The following is an 18,179-nucleotide window of genomic DNA, read 5'->3' as shown; positions in this document are numbered from 1 at the left end:
TAACAAACTTGTACTTAATTGCTACTTACAAAAATCTACCCAATCTTAGACTGCCTCCATTTTTATCACAATAGCTCAGTAAGAAGACAGGTGCTTAAATTTAACAATTAATTGTTCACTGAAAAAAAATATTTGTTGTTTATTATGCGCAAGCTGCTGTGTTAATGCTTAATTTATTCATTTAATCATTTGGTTTAATGGGTTTTTTCTAAAATATACAATTAGCTTCTCGGGAATATAAGGTTTAATTTAATTAATTACTGCAGAACTACAAACTCCTAATTCACAGTCAGTAGTAGTTTTATCACTAGTCATCAAGAAGACAACATGATCTTTAGATGTGGATTTAAAGATGAAATATATTCTTACATACATATTAAACACTGTATTTGTAGGACTTATTAGTGATAACAATTCATCCCTGGAATATAAATGCTAGGTAAGCATAATGCTAATCAACTTTAGCATGATGCCACATGAAAAACACACTCAGACGCTCTGGACCCGAGGTTTCGAGTCTAACACGTGGTTTCCTTTCACCAAGAGCATTCTTCCTGTTTCTGACACCCCCTCGCTTCTGCTTCCTCCTGTGTGTCCTTTCCCTTTCTTGGTTCCAGTTCCACAGGGAAAAGGGCGTTGCAGACATATTGAACCGCTCTGTGGGGTCCTAGAAAGGAAACCCCAAGACGCTTCAGTGTCTTGTGGCATCTCCAGCTCTGAGATGGCGGGTTGCTAGATGGGTATATTGATGGATGGTTACTCTGAAGTTCTCTAATGTTGGAAAGAAGGAAAGATGATTCACTAGGAGACACCTCTCAAGATCAGAGGGAGCAGAGGTGGTAGTAGAATTATATTTTAGTTCATTCAAGTCTGTGGTGTACCTATATTCAACTCTGTATAAAGAACAAGTGGGGATTTATATATAATTATGACTGACTGATGATGATATGCAGTAGAGACCACCACAACTTTACAAAGCAATTACCCTCAAATAAAAAAAAAGAACAAGAAGGAACAAGAAAATTCAGCATAGTGCCACAAATCCCCTAAATATTACTCAATGTTAAGATTTGTATTTTGCTTAAGCAAATTTTAATATTAGCAGTCCTTGGAAAAGGGGGAGGGAAGAATTTAGTGAAAAACACAGACTGTGATAGTGTAAAAGGAAGCTAGCTTTAGAATTTAACAAACTCTTAGTAAAATCTATGAAATAGACACTCCTCATGCTTCTTTTAAACTCCAATTTGTATCTATTAAATATTTACTTTTCCATTTATAAAATGTTACCTTATACTAATTCTTTACACTAAAGCTACTTAACTGCCTGATACCCAAACTGAAATAAATGAGCATCAAATGGGAAGTCTTTTACATATATATAAACTATCACTGTCCTTTTAAGAACAATATCTTTTTTCCCTCATTCTTTGAATTTGAAATATTCCAATTATTTACTCTGGGCATAATTCCTTCTCTGTGTCCTTTATTCTTGCCGTCATCCTTAAGTCTTTGACCTGAAGTATGCTATACTTAGGTTATAATTTGCTAGATTAAAATAGTACTGTTACATTTAAAAAAGGAATTCTGGGTGACTGCTAGTTTCTCCCTTTAGGAATCTGCATTTTATGCTGCTTGAAAGCTACATAATCACCAATCTTAGAAGTATTTGAATTAAATTAAGAATTTCAAAACTATGTAAGAGGAGGTATTTAATGTAGTATTATCACTAACAACAAAATCATAGAAACAACCTAAAGGACTATCTTTGCAAGAATGGGTTAATAATTATCATGCAACAATATGGTATTACACTAATACTATAACAATGAAAGTGATATATGAATAAAAAATGTGTTTATAGTACCAGAGAAAGTAGCAGAATACAAAATAACTCAGTACATGCATATCACTGTAAAAATGTAAATATATATGTTTCTTTCATTTATTTGTAGAAAACCCTACTCCTCTGAGGTTTATGCCATGTGCCATATTACTATCTATCATCCCCTCAACTGTTACCCTTATCACTTATATATGGTCACCCCCATCCCCTCCTACACATGTCCTCCATTTATTATTTTCATTGACTTAACAGTCTACTTAGCTCTTCCCTCACTCTACCCTCTATTAGTTCCTTGAAGCAATTCAGGGTGATGACAAGGTCAAAGATGCAGGCAAGGACTGGAATAGCTAACATAAGTTTTAAATATAAACTTATATTTTATACATATATCAGAATTTGTGACCATGGCCTATGATTTTTCCTCCAAAAGAATCCTAGTCCCTACTTTTATCCAACATAGTTTTGGAAGTCCAAGCCATGGTAGTTAGACAAGAAAATGGAATAAAGGGGGAAAAAATTGGAAAAGAAGTACAACAGTCATTGTTTGTAGATAACAGGATACTACTGTATAGAAAATCCTGAAGATATCACCAGAAAACTACTAGAGTTAATCAATGAAACTGGTAAAGTTCCAGAATACAAAATTAATGCAAAGAAATCTCTTGCATTCCTATACACTAACAATGAAAGACCAGAAAGAGAAATTAAGAAAACAATCCAATTTACCGACATAAATCACAGCAGGATCCTCTATGATCCACATCCCAGAATATTAGAAACAAAAGCAAAAATAAACAAATGGGACCTAATGAAACTTAAAAGCTTTTGCACAACAAAGGAAACTATAAGCAAGGTGAAAAGACAGCCCTCAGATTGGGAGAAAATAATAGCAAATGAGGCAACAGACAAAGGATTAATCTCAAAAATATACAAGCAACTCCTGCAGCTCAATTCCAGAAAAATAAATGACCCAATCAAAAAATGGGCCAAAGAACTAAACAGACACTTCTCCAAAGAAGACATACAGATGGCTAACAAACACATGAAAAGATGCTCAACATCACTCATTATCAGAGAAATGCAAATCAAAACCACAATGAGGTACCATTACACACCAGTCAGGATGGCTGCTATCCAAAAGTCTACAAGCAATAAATGCTGGAGAGGGTGTGGAGAAAAGGGAACCCTCTTACACTGTTGGTGGAAATGCAAACTAGTACAGCCGCTATGGAGAACAGTGTGGAGATTCCTTAAAAAATTGGAACTAGAACTGCCATATGACCCAGTAATCCCACTTCTGGGCATAAACACCGAGGAAACCAGATCTGAAAGAGACACGTGCACCCCAATGTTCATCACAGCACTGTTTATAATAGCCAGGACATGGAAGCAACCTAGATGCCCATCAGCAGATGAATGGATAAGGAAGCTGTGGTACATATACACCATGGAATATTACTCAGCCGTTAAAAAGAATTCATTTGAATCAGTTCTAATGAGATGGATGAAACTGGAGCCCATTATACGGAATGAAGTAAGCCAGAAAGACAAAGACCAATACAGTATACTAACAAATATATATGGAATTTAAAAAGATGGTAACGATAACCCTATATGCAAAACAGAAAAAGAGACACAGATGTACAGAACAGACTTTTGGACTCTGTGGGAGAAGACGAGGGTGGGATGTTTCAAGAGAACAGCATCGAAACATGTATATTATCTACGGTGAAACAGATCACAAGCCCAGGTTGGATGCAAGAGACAAGTGCTCAGGGCTGGTGCGCTGGGAAGACCCATAGGGATCGGGTGGAAAGGGAGGTGTGAGGGGGGATCGGGATGGGGAATACATGTAAATCCATGGCTGATTCATGTCAATGTATGGCAAAAACCACTACAATACTGTAAAGTAATTAGCCTCCAACTAATAAAAATAAATGGAAAAAAACATCCAATTTACCACTGAGACAAAAAGAATAAAATACCTAGGAATTAACCTATCTAAGGAGTCAAAAGACCTGTCCTCAGAAAACTATAAGACACTGATGAAAGAAATCAAGATGACATAAACAGATAGAAAGATATACCATGTTTTTGGATTGGAAGAATCAATATTGTAAAAATGACTATTACTACCCACAGTGATCTACAGATTCAATTCAATCCCTATCAAATTACCAATGGCATTTTTCACAGAATTAGAACAAAAAACTTTACAATTTGTTTGGAAACACAGTGATCCCAAACAGATAAAGCAATCATGAGAAAGAAAAACACAGGAGGAGGAATCAGATCAGCCTCCCTGACTTCAGACTATACTACAAGACTACAGTCATCAACACAGTATGGTTCTGGCACAAAACCAGAAACACAGATCCATGGAACAGGACAGAAAGCTCAGAGGTAAACCCAAGCACCTATGGTCACCTAATCTATGACAAAGGAGGCAAGAATATGCCATGGAGAAAATACAGTTTCCTCACAAATTGTGCTGGGGAAACTGGAAAGCTACATGCAAAAAAAAAAAAAAAAAAAACAATTAGAACTCTCTTTAAATACCATACACTCTTTATTAAACACTACACACAAAAATAAACTCAAAATAGATTAAAGTCCTAAGTATAAGACCAGATATTATCAAACTCTCAGAGGAAAATATAGGCAGAACACTGACAGAAATCTTTTTTGATCCATTTCCTGTATTAATGAAACTAAAAAGTAAACAAATGGGACCTAATTAAACTCAAAAGCTTTTGCACAGCAAAGGAAACCATAAACAAAACAAAAAGACAACTCACAGAATGGGAGAAAATATTTGTGAACAATGTGACTGACATGGAATTAGTCTCCAAACTTTACAAAGAGGTCATGTGATTCACTATCAAAAAATAATCAATCCAATCAAAAAATGGGCAGAAGACCTAAAGAGATATTTCTCCAAAGAAGGCCTACAGATGGCCAAGAGGCACGTGAAAAGATGCTCAACATCTCTAATTATATCAGAGAAATGAAAATCAAAACTATGAGGTATCACCTCACACCAGTCATAATCACCATCATCTAGTATACAAACAATAAATGCTAGAGAGGGTGTGGAGAAAACGGAACCCTCCTACACTGTTGGTGGGAATGTAAATTGGTACAGATTCTATGGAGAACATTATGCAGGTTCCTTAAAAACCTAAAAACAGAGTTACCATGTGATCCAGGAATCCCACTCCTGACTATATATCCAGAGAAAAACATGGTTGGAAAGGATGCATGCACCTCAACGTTCACTGCAGCACTGTTTTACAACAGCCCCGATGTGGGAGCATCCTAAGCGTCCATCAGTAGATGAATGATAAAGAAGATGTGGTGCATATATACAGCACAGTATTAACTCAGCCACTGAAAAAGAATGAAATAATGCCATTTGCAGTAACGTGGCTGGACCTGGAGATGACCATGCTGAATACTAAGTGAAGTAAATCAGAAAGACAAACACCATGGTATTGCTTATATGGGGAATCTTTAAAAAAAAATGATACAAATGAACTTATTTACAAAACAGAAACAGACTCACAGATTTAGAGAATGAATTTACAGTTACCAGGAGGAAATGGTGGTGGGGAGGGATAATTAGGGAGTTTGGATCGACACATACACACTGCTATATTTAAAACAGATAACCAACAAGGGCCTACTCTTTTAGCACAGGGGACTCTGTTCAATATTCTGTAATAACTTAAATGGGAAAAGCATTTGAAAAAGAATAAATATGTGTAGATGTAGAAGAGCATCACTTTGCTGTATACCCAGAACTCACACAACATTTTTAACCAACTCTGCTCCAACATAAAGTAAGAATTGAAAACGAATCCCCGCGTCCTGATCCCTCCAAGCCCCTTCCTGATCTCCATGATCTCATCATCCATGCCACACTGAGGGGACATCACCAGAGCACTCAGCATTCTCACGTCTCATTTATGTCACTCTTCACCTTACACTGGGTCTGCACTGCTTTTAACACTCTCGACCAATAGTTCCATATTTTCTTGTTTCCATGAGAGTCTGCTTCTAGGAATTTCCTGTCTCATTCATAAACACTCTTGTTTTCCTAGCAGTCACCTCTTTAAATTTTGACATGGAATAGATGATCTTTTGTGAAAATGATACTTCCTATGATTCAAACTGGCTATGCATGACAGTGAATATGGAGCTTGGATGTCCCCAAAGCACCTTAAATTCAATTAACTTTATTGTCTTTATAACAAGACCTGCTTCTCCTCCCATATCCCAAATCTCCTTTAATAGTACAATGAACCTAACCAAGTCAACAACCTGGCTAATTATGCTTGACTAACCTTATCCTTTTTCTCTGTTAATAAGCTCTGTTAATTCTGCCTTCTAAATATTTCTTGATTCACTGTAATATTTTTTTCATTCTTCCTCCTGCTGCCATGGTCACATAATCTCTGAACTAGAGAAATAAATCAGTTTTGTGACTGGTCACCCTCTTCCATTTTACCTTGTCCCACATTGCAACCAGCACAATCTGCCTAAAAAAGCAAATATGATCCTGTGACTTCCTTGCTACAATCTCTTCCATGGCTACCCATTCTGTATGTCTTCTTACTAGTGGTGTTTTGCACATATGGGCCTCAAGAGCAATGTCAAGGCATCACTGACCTTCTTCCCTAATGCTAAGACTCATTCAGTTCAGTTCAGTCACTCAGTCGTGTTTGACTCTTTGTGACCCCATGGACTGCAGCAAGCCAGGACTCCCTGTCCATCACCACCTCCTGGTGCCTACTCAAACTCATATCCATCGTGTCAGTGATGTCCTCCAACTATCTGATCCTCTGTCGTCCTCTTCTCCTCCCACCTTCAACCTTTCCCAGCATCAGGGTCTTTTCCAATGAGTCAGCTCTTCGCATGAGGTGGTCAAAGTATTGGAGTTTCAGCTTCAGCATCAGTCCTTCCAATGAATATTCAGGACTGATCTCCTTTAGGATGAACTGGTTGGATCTCCTTGCAGTCCAAGGGACTCTCAAGAGTCTTCTCCAACAGCACAGTTCACAAACATCTGTCGCATATAGTTTCAAGACCTTCCCATTGCATACACAGACCTCATGGGTGGCTCTCTTGCAGAGTTCTTTTTATTTCACACAAATTGCATTAGGCTTCAGCTACATGCATTATATCGCCATGTGTTTTTAATGATTCCCTGCTGATAATGCCTAGATGGCCTAGATTCTGTTTTCCTTCAGTTTACACTCTTCAAGAAAAAGCCCAAGGCTTTTCCAGGAAGGCTTCCCTAAAACCCACTAACAACACACTGTGCTTGTTTGATTTAAATTACACATGACACTGAGACCATCTGCTCTACACCTAAATCCCTAACTGTATTTCAAGATCAGGAATGGCAAGGACCATGTCTTATTCATTTTTTTGGTTATCTCCTATGAGATATCAAAAAACACAGAGTAACACCAGAGTCTAAGACAATGCCTGAGACATACTAGTAGCTAAAAAACATTACCCGAAAAAGAAGTAGCTTAATACATATTACTGGGAAAGAGTAGATGCAAATATGAAATCATTTAAAATAGAGAAATGGAAGTATGGAGAATTTCTGTTATTAAAATTTTCCTTTAAAGAGGGGATGTAAAACTTCTGTCCTTCCAGTCACTTGCACATTTATTTTTTTAAAACAAGTATTTACCAAGTGTCTATGTATGAGACATATACTAGTGGATGGATATGATGATCCCTAACCTTAATAAACTAGAAAATATATAACATAGTAGGACATCATCAAGTACAATATAACCAAACACCCATGTGATATGTAAAAATATATCAATTCAAATTTTTGAAGCATAAATGCTTAGCTATTACTATAAATAAGTCAGTGGAAACATCAAATGAAAGCAGTTAAGTTTAGAATCTTCAAAAAAAAACACACAACATTAAACCACAGGATGTGGTCACTCCCCAATCAGACCACAAGTATCTTACCACTAGGTCACTAAATGTAGATAAGCCTATAATTAAAAATGCTTTCAGCCAGCGCCACAGCGTGCTGGTTTGAAAAAGAGAATCAACAGGGTATGGGGTTGGTGATTAGATAGGGTAGTGGTCTGATAAATTTGCTCAAATTTAGAAGGGTTCATGCAATTTTTTTGGTTTGTTTTTTGGTTGCTAAGTATTGGGCAGTATACCTTTCCACAGAAGTGACATAATAGATGAACAAATAATGTGTGCACATGAGACAAATGCCACTGGCATGGTCTCTGCCACCTGGAGAACAGATTCACTTAATCTGAATCACTTCTGGGAATGCTGAACAGAGTAGAGAAGGAGCTTTCCTGAACTCAAGAGCTTGACTTCCTGCAGAACAGAAAAATTTAACACAGGCTAGTAACGGTTACTGGATGTACGTCTGGAAGATTGTGTTGTGGTTGTTATCTGATATTCTGAAATACCAGAGTTTCTATACACTTTCCTCACTGTAAAATGCTTTAATCTCTTCCACTTATCCTGTGAGGTTGTCACATTTTCCTTTCAATATTATCTTCAGTTCCGACTAAGACAGAGACTCGGTCAGAAAAGGGAAGGATGGATGGAAGGCAAGGTTCTCCCTAGAGAAAATGAGCTGAAGATGCCATGTCATGAGTGAGGAATTTGCTCTGTAGTTCTGGCCCAGTAAAGGGGGCAGGAATCCCGTTCTTTTAAATCCCTGTCCTTTTCTAAGCTCTGAATGTTCAACATTCTTTATACATTTACTATATATATAGGTATATATATGTACAGTTCATTCCAAAAGTCCAATTCACCTTCTCAAGATGACACTGAAGTTTTCCTCTCTTTCTCACCTGCCCTTACTCAAATCACCATCTTTTGTTGTTGTTGTTGTTGAGCTCCTGCAGCATCCATCTCCCCTGCTCCCACTCGGGCCTCCTATGGCCGCTTCACCGCACTGCTGCGAGGGAACAGATCCTGAATGTCCCCGCTCGAAGCTGTCCAGTGGTTTCTCACAGCACACAGTACAGCAGGAGGTCTAATTTGAACTGTGGTGTTGGAGAAGACTCCTGAGAGTCCCTTGGACAGCAAAGAGAGCAAACCAGTGAATCCTTAAGGAAATCAACCTTGAATATTCATTGGAAGGACTGATGTTTGAGCTGAAGCACCAATACTTTGGCCACCCGATGCGAAGAGCCAACTCATTGGAAAAGACCCTGATGCTCAGAGAGATTGAGGGCAAGAGGAGAAGGGGATGACATGACAGAAGACGAGATGGCCGGATGGCATCATCGCCTCAATGAACATGATTTCGAGCAAACTCAGGGAGATAGTGAAGGACAGGAAAGCCTGGCGTGCTGCAGTCCATGGGGTCACAAAGAACAATTCCCTTCTTTGGCCCTCAAGGCCTTTTCAGCTTTGGCAGCATACCTATCTTATGCATTACTTTACAACCCTGTCCCCAGTCCTTGTGATATTTTAAGCCACACTGATCTTCCTTTGACTCCTCACTGAGGTCATTCTTAGAACTGTGCCTGTTGCTTACTGTGGGTAGAATCTCTACTTCCAGATCATCTCAGTCTTTGGACTTCTGTTCCTAAAACCACACAGTGGCCCTTCCCTGGTCATCCCCTTCAAGTCAGCCATCAGCCCCCAGTCACTTACCATATACCACCTAGCACTGAAAAATGATCTAAAATTATCTTACTGGCTTTATTTGCTTATTTACTTATTATCTGTTTCCTCTTTCCTCAACCACTACAACGTAAGTTCTATTTCTTCCATCACTATATTTTCAGGGCTAGGAGGAACATATGCATGCAGCAAGTATGAAATCTCTTGACTGAATTAATTAATGAACAATCAGATTCATTGGCATTAAGATTGGTCAATGAGGAAAAAAAAAAACCAAATCAGAGCCAAAGAATGAACATTACAGCAAATACTGGATGGAATTGAAATTGGTTAAAACGACAAGCTTAGAAGCTAGCCATCTTGTGTTACAATTGCAGGTCTGCTACTTAGCTATTCCTGTGATTTAGGAAAGTTACTTAACCTCTCTGAGCTTTAGTGTCTTTACCTATAAAATGACCAAAAAAACCAGTCCCTAGTACTACTGATGTTAAGCATTAAGGAGTTAAAGTAGTTGAAGAAAACAAACAGCATTAGGTACAGAGTAGGTACCCAATGAACAATAGTTATAATGATTATCATTTCAATATAGTATGTCCACATTTGTTCAGTTCAGTCACTCAGTTGTCTGACTCTTTGCAATCCCATGGACTGCAGCACACCAGGCTTCCAAGTCCATCACCAACTCCCGCAGTTTGCTCAAACTCATATCCATCGAGTCAGTGATGCCATCCAACCATATCATCCTCTGTCATCATCTTCTTCTCCCACCTTCAATCTTTCCCAGCATCAGAGTCTTTTCCAATGAGTCAGGTCTTCACATCAGGTGCCCAAAGTATTGGCGTTTCAGCTTCAGCATCAGTCCTTCCCATGAATATTCAGGACTGATTTCCTTTAGGATGGACTGGTTGGATCTCCTTGCAGTCCAAGGGACTCTCAAGAGTCTTTTCCAACACCACAGTTCAAAAGCATCAATTCTTCTGTGCTCAGCTGTCTTTATAGTCCAACTCTCACATCCATACACAACTACTGGAAAAACCACAGCTTTGACTAGACGAACCTTTGTTGGCAAAGTAATGTCTCTGCTTTTTAATATGCTGTCTAGGTTTGTCATTAGCTTTTCTTCCAAGGAGCAAGCATCTTTTAATTTCATGGATGCAGTCACAATCTGCAGTGATTTTGGAGCCCAAAGAAATAAAGTCTCTGTTTCCATTGTTTCCCCATCTATTTGCCATGAAGTGATGGGACTCAATGCCATGACCTTAGCTTTCTGAATGTTGAATTTTAAGCCAACTTTTTCAGTTTCCTCTTTCACTTTCATCAGGAGGCTCTTGAGTTCTTCTTCACTTTCTACCAGAAGGATGGTGTCATCTGCATATCTGAGGTTACTGTATTTCTCCTGGCAATCTTGATTCCAGCTGTGCTTCATCTAGGCTGGCATTTTGCATGATGTTCTCTCCATATAAGTTAAACAGGCAGGGTGATAATATACAGCCCTGATATATTCCTTTCCTGATTTGGAACCAGTCTGTTATTCTGTATCCGGTTCTAACTGTTGCTTCCTGACCTGCATACAGATTTCTCAGGAGGCAGGTCAGGTGGTCTGGTAGTCCCATCTCTTTAAGAATTTTTCACAGTTTATTGTGATCCACACATTCAAAGGCTTTGGCGTAGTCATAAAGCCGAAGTAGATGTTTTTTTGGAACTCTCGCTTTTTCGATGAGCCAACAAATGTTGGAAATTTGATCTTTGGCTCCACTTTGGTTACTACACAGCAACCACAGAACTAGGCATCATTGTATGGGTATCAAGTTTATAAATTCAGAAGTAGAGGTAATTAACAGCAGATTGATACTTACTTAAAGTACAAGCTTTAGAAATAGAATATATATCCATATATTGTGGATAGATGTCTCATTTTTTTTTTTTTTACAGTAAAGTGGTTTTTCATGGTGGTAAAATATGCATGGAATGTTTTATAATAAGCAATGCTTCAACTAGGAGAAAGTATAAGGAAGAAATGAACAGAAAATATAAAGATGAATACCACCTATAAATAATCCAATAATAAGATTTAGATACCCTGAGTAGCATTCAGAAATGTTTGTCATCCACAGGGTGCAAGTTAGACTTGGTTGAATTTTTGCGCTACCATTTACTGTTCTCAACCTCTCTGTCTATCATTTGTAGGCCAGTAGTTATTTTCGGTTTACATATGATAAAGCTTATTAATATACACAGCAAACTACTTTGCATATATTAAGAGCTCAACAATGTTATCTATTTTTATTATTATTACAATGTTAGAAAAGCATGGACTTTTTCTGTGTCAACCATCACTACCTCTTGCTTCTATTCTAGATGCATGAATAGAGATTTACAATAAAAAAATTTATAAACCAAATAGAATAAATTTGTGCGAAGGAAAGATTTAAAAAGAATATCATATCTTGTTCTAAATAAAAATAAATTTCTGCGAAGGAAAGATTTAAAAAGAATATTATATCTTGTTCTAAATAAAAATACAAAGAACCATACATTTTTAGAACTTTACCTGGTCTATAATTTATTCCACTTGCCTTATTTAGCCAGAGACACTATGACACAGAAAGAAGATGGTACATCCAAGGACATACAAATAGGCTATATATTTATAATAAGCAAACTTATTATAATCTCAAGGTTTCAAACTTTCACACTTTCTTTCTGGTCAGAATATCACAATAAAAGAAGTATAAAATGCAAATTTCTGCATCCCCAGAGATCCATCAATACAGAAACTTATAAATGGGTATCCAAGCTTGGTAATTACAAATACATTACTTCATAGCACAAGAATTTCATCTTTCCTTGGTCCCATCATTGCTACAATTTTTTTTGTATCCAAAACTACATGTGTATCTAGATGCCACTTTCTCACTATGTTCTTTTGTTTTTGTTAGACCTATCAGCTGCCGAGAGACAAGCAGCTTGAATGGCTCAAAACAACCAAATACCTGAGACATGGTCTTTTGAAAGACCAGCCTAGACTTGCTTCTCTTGGCCCACTTGCTGTGTCCTTAATGGGAAACATACATATTTCTGCTCCCACAGCTGAGAAACTGAGCTGGTGGCCAACTATCAAATGTGACTTTATGCTCTGAGGGTATTTTGCCATAACAGCCAACATTTAAAGACATAGATAAAGTTTATTAAACACTTGGCTTTGCTGGGTACTTTTTTGTGTGTCATCCTTGCGCAGGGGCCATGCCAATCTTCTCTGTATCATTCCAATTTTAGTATATGTGCTGCTGAAGCGAGCACTGCTGGGTACTTTTTGTGAACATTTTCTTACTTACTTTGTTCAAGCATCTTATGAAGAAAATAATATTTGATCTATTTTAGAGCTAAAAAACATTAAGTTCGGTGCAGATAAGTTGCAGAAAAGTGACAGAGCTGACCTGGGACCAATAAATGGATCTTAATTTATGTAGCATGCTCATAACTAATGCTTATTGCATCCTACAATGAATTTACTTAGTTTTCACCATATTCCTAGGCATGGGTTCTTAATCTGGGCCATATTATATCTAAAACTTATTTTATATCAACTGTAAATTATATTTGACACTAGAAAAAAATATAGAAAATAAAAATGAAACAATCGTGAACTGTAAAATGAACATTAGGCAGAGACATTATAACAGACATTTATCTTGAAAACTTGAGCCAATGCCAAAAATAAAATTTCAGTGTCTGAAAAAGAGAAATCAAGAAGTAACTATCAGAGTTCTGCTAATAAACAAGAGTCTTACACAGTTTGGCTCATGTTTCAGGAGGGAATTTAGTTTTGATAAATGGACACGTAAAGGTGACTGCTCAGAATGAACTATGAGTGTTTTGCCTTTGAGGGTTAGGTTGACACTTCAACACTCTCTCTTCTGCATCCCACCTTCTGACTGGGAAAGCATCTATGCACATACAACAGGTCTTTATTCTCTGCAACCTGTATTAGTCCCCTAAGATCTTCAAAGAAAGGCATATTTCAGACCTAAGAAACTTGTAGGTCAGGTTGCTTCAAAGTTCCTTGGAGAAAGTGCATCAGACAACTGGAAAGATTTCAGATTAAAATCCTTATAGAAATAAAAATAAAGATATAGTTTGCCCTTTTGTATATATGAACAAAGAAAATTAATCGTTCTGAGATCTAGCCTCTGAATATTAACATAAAGAGTGCCAACTTTAAAAAGACTCTTAATAATAGGAAAAGTACATTCATTAGAAGTTTATGATTGGCACTAAAATCCTTTCCTTTATTAAATTTATTCTTTTAAGTACAGAATTCAAAATTGCTAACAATTCATCATCTAAGTTGATAGGGAATTAGAAAACTCAATCTGTAAATGTTCATAATTTAAACATTAAAGTTAATTTAAAAAGTCCTGAAACTACATGAATTTAAACCAAATGATTACTTTTCCCAATGGTAGTCACAAAAGCAGAAGTGACAAGTAAAAAAAAAAAAATCACTTTAATATTTCAATTGTTATTTATGGATAGGTTTCTGATTTCTTTTCATAAAATCTATGTAAAGGTGTCTTGTGATATACATTTAGACATACATACTTATGTATGTCTATCAGTCTAGCTATCCATATTACACTTTTTCTATGAAGATGCTAGTTTCAGAAATGTTATTAACAGAACACAGGCTGCACTCAAGAAGTGGGAAAACCCATCTAGATGCAATAAATTCAATTAACTAAAAATATATACTCAAAAAACTTCAAGAGACCACATTAAGCTTCCTTAGGTGGAGAGACATGTTGTCCCCAATTGCAAGAAAATGATTTTACTTCAAAACAGGTGAAAACCAGGACCACCAAACAGTCCTTAAATAAAAAAATAAAAGTAACAGTCTCAATATCCATTATTAAAAAAAAAAAAAAATCTTTGGCTCTAGTATCCTTTAAGAGATGGTGCTTTCTTCCTCTCCACAGGATGGCTTACTAAACCAGATACATTTACATATGAACTATTTTAATCTGAATGTTGGCAGGTAAAGGAAAAAGTGCCTGAAAATACATCATTAGTTGACAAGGACTGGTTGAACTTCAACTCTTACTTTTACAATGAAAGCGTTCTGAAACCATTTAAAAGATTCAAAAAGCATAGCAAAAGTGGCTGTAACTCAGACCAAGAAAAGAATGTGTAAAATATTTACTGGTAGCAATTTCAATCTGGTAGGTTGAGATAAATGTTTTGTTAAAATGCACACACACTAATTAAATTGATTTTATAAAAGGAACCGGATAGTCTGAGGTGATCTTTGGAATACTAATTTGTTCAGAAGCTATAATTAGGTTTCTTGATTTGCCTGAGCATTTTAGTACTGACTTCAACTCTCTTCTTTTCGGAAAAACACGGTATATGAGGGTTTGAAGGAGCTAACCACCCGTTTCCTCAACTGAACTCTTCCCCTCTTGGCATATCTTGGATATTACAATAAAACACACTAGGACTCTGAAGAACCTGCTGGTGAGAGGGCAACAGTGAAGACTTTGGCTAGCCACATAATGGACAGTGATTCCAAGTATAACCTTTAGACACTGTGCGCTTAAGCAACCAGAAGCTTCCAGATAATTGAGAGGCTTTGTAGAACTATATTCATTTTCTAACTCCCACCTCTGAACTGATGTAAACCCAAACTCACTCTTCCCTCCTACCTCAGGCAAAGAAGTCTCCCTCCTTTCAAAATTAGAGGGTTCAAATGTATTAGTTTATTCCCGCTTTTTCCTTTTGAATCTTACTCTTCAGTTTCCTCCGATTCTCACCTCTTTTTTCCTGGTCTTCAACATTCCCATCTTCACTGACTCCTAATTAGCCTATAATCAGTCTTCCAACCAAATCTGTCTACTCTCAGTTTCTCTCCCCTTATTACTCTCTCATCTTTTAACTAGCTCCAGCCAGTGTCCCAAGGACATTTCATACTGTACATAAATTCATTTCAATCTACACCCTCATAATGGACCTACTATTTACATAGCCCCCACTGCAGTCAAGCCAAATTCCATTTTCTTTCTTACCACAGCATTCACTGGTTTACTATGTTCTGCTCACTTCTAGTTCCAAAACACCTCTGGACTTGATCCTCTCCTCTCTACTCCATCCCAAAGCTGGAGCTTCACCATGTCTCACACAGACTAGCAGACAGCCTTTTATCTCTAAATTCGTCCCTACCTTCTACAAATACATTCTCCACATTTCTGTTATAGTTACTGTTTTAAAAAGCAGCATGACCATGTTAGAGTCCATGAATAGCCTGTGACTAAATTATCAAGTGTTAGAGTCCAGAAAGGGCTATTGAGAGCATCTATTCTAGTAAGGACAGAGAAGGCAATGGCACCCCACTCCAGTACTCTTGCCTGGAAAATCCCATGGATGGAGAAGCCTGGTAGGCTGCAGTCCATGGGGTTGCGAAGAGTCGGACATGACTGAGCGACTTCACTTTCACTTTTCACTTTCATGCATTGGAGAAGGAAATGGCAACCCACTCCAGTGTTCTTGCCTGGAGAATCCCAGGGATGGTGGAGCCTGATGGCTGCCGTCTATGGGGTCACACAGAGTCGGACATGACTGAAGTGATTTAGCAGCAGCAGCATTCTAGTAAGGAACAGTGGGGTAATATTTCTAATCACTAAGAAATCTCCATTAGAACTCAAATGTCCTGATTTCTCACTGCATACATTATTAAAGTTTATTTCCAAGACTGAGTCTTGGTTTATAAGTTGAGACACTTCTTTCTCACTTTAAATAGAATGCAATCAGGTGGCACAGTGGTAAAGAGTCCATCTGCCAAGCAGGAGACACAAGAGATGTGGGTTTGATCTCTGGGTTGGGAAGATCCCCTGGAGAAGGAAATAGCATCCTACGCCAGTATTCTTGCCTGGAAAATTCCACGGACAGAGAAGCCTGGTGGGCCACAGTCCAGGGGGTTGCAAAAGAGTCAGATATGACTGAGCACCAACCATTAAGTGCTTAGATCTTAGAAAGGTTTTAACAAATGTGTTGTCACTAGAGAAATCTCATTGAGAACAATCTTTCTCTCCGTTGATGTCAATGGAAAATCCCTGAGACTACTTGGCAGCTCTCAAATTCTGTTAACTATGTGTTCAAAAATGGCGAGAGAGCATTGTAAATGGAAACAGTAACCCAGTAAGCAGCAGAAAGATGCTGTCATCCACCATGATTAGACTTGAGAACTTCACAATGGTTTTTACAAGCCCAGTTCTACCAGGGTATGTCTTCTTTTGTCAACAGCATATGGCATGATACATAGGTGGAAGGATTTGAAGAGAAAAAATAAATGGAGCATCTGTGCACTCACTTTTTCAAGTTTTAACAGCCAATTAGGTTTTCTACAGTAATATTTATAGCCTCACAAAATTCAGGTAATAAATGTACTCATTTTTCCCTTCTGGAGAATGTAGGTTATTAAACTCTGAAGTAAGGGGGTATATTCTATGCATTTGCTGTCTTAAGGAACTTAAAAAGAAGGGTATTATTTATTTGAAGATTACCATCCACTACTTAGAGAATAGACAAGACTAATGCTATGTGCCTGTATGCTAATCGCATTGTTTTCATGCAACAAAATGTAAAACAATAATTAGAGAAATGCCTCATTTATTCAGCATCATTAGGAGTGGGGATATTCAAGTTATTTTTCCAAATAATCAAAAAATTACTCCTTTAAGTTCCAAAATGGTTTTTCTGGGTATATCAAAATATAATTTAAATATGTCTGAATTCTTAATTTAAATATTGCTGTTATTGTTCAGCTGCTAAGTCGTATCTGACTCTTTGTGACCCCATGGACTGAAGTGCTCCAGGCTCCTCTGTCCATGGGATTTTCCAGGCAATAATACTGGAGTGGGTAGTCATTTCCTTCTCCAGGGGATCTTTCCAACCTAGGGATCGAACCCAGGTCACCTGCATTGGCAGGTGGATTCTTTACCACTGAGCCAGAAGGGAAATATCTATTGTAAATATATAACACATGATCTTTTAATGACTCAGGAGCATAATTAGGATTATGGAATTCTGTGTTCTCTACAGTATGCGGTGCTTAAGAACTACAGAGGTGAGCAGAAAAATTTACTCCTGTGCTAAGTCCTCTCAAACCATGATGGTGTTCAGGCTCTTGTTTCTCTGTTTTTTATTTTTTCCTCATTTATAATTTGCTTATTTCCTTGCTCAGTTAGGCAGTCAGTTCTTTTTCTTCTTGTTACCACAATCACTCTATCACCTATTACTCTTTGGTCTGTACGTCTCCCCTCCAATTTCTAGCTTCTAATTATCAGAGGATTTGGATATTACATTATAAAAACTGTTAAAATATATAAAAGTCAGTATGTTCTGATGGAAAATCTAAGATTCTTTATAGGAAAAGAGTGCATGCATTTTAATGCATATGCTTTTTGACAAAAATTTTAGTCACATTAAATATTTTTCTTGCTTACTGACTTCCTAATACATGGGAATATGGAACATAAACTATGTGACTTTTATTTTTGAGAAGCCTTGCAGGTCTCTAGTAAGTATCTTTTAACTAAATTAAGAAAATATCTAGACATCAGCTACTAAGTCCTTTTAACATTTTAACTTTTGACTTTTCAAAAAAATACAAAATAGAATAAAAAGCTACATTCACAGCTTC

At 37.3% G+C, this 18,179-nt stretch overlaps 1 protein-coding gene and 1 non-coding gene across 9 annotated transcripts in view; both read right to left on the bottom strand.

Moving 5' to 3' along the window:
• CAMK2D (calcium/calmodulin dependent protein kinase II delta) overlaps positions 1 to 18,179 on the bottom strand; it is a 300,110-nt gene that overhangs the window by 94,598 nt on the left and 187,333 nt on the right. The gene's annotated exons all lie outside the window — the stretch shown is intronic.
• On the bottom strand, positions 12,675 to 12,784 carry LOC136148190 (U6 spliceosomal RNA). The gene has a single exon (XR_010659474.1). It is a non-coding gene; the product is annotated as a U6 spliceosomal RNA (small nuclear RNA).

Source organism: Muntiacus reevesi, chromosome 16, assembly GCF_963930625.1.
Source record: "Muntiacus reevesi chromosome 16, mMunRee1.1, whole genome shotgun sequence".
In the NCBI taxonomy this organism is placed as follows: Eukaryota; Metazoa; Chordata; class Mammalia; order Artiodactyla; family Cervidae; genus Muntiacus; species Muntiacus reevesi.
This window is presented reverse-complemented; position numbering and strand designations above follow the sequence as displayed.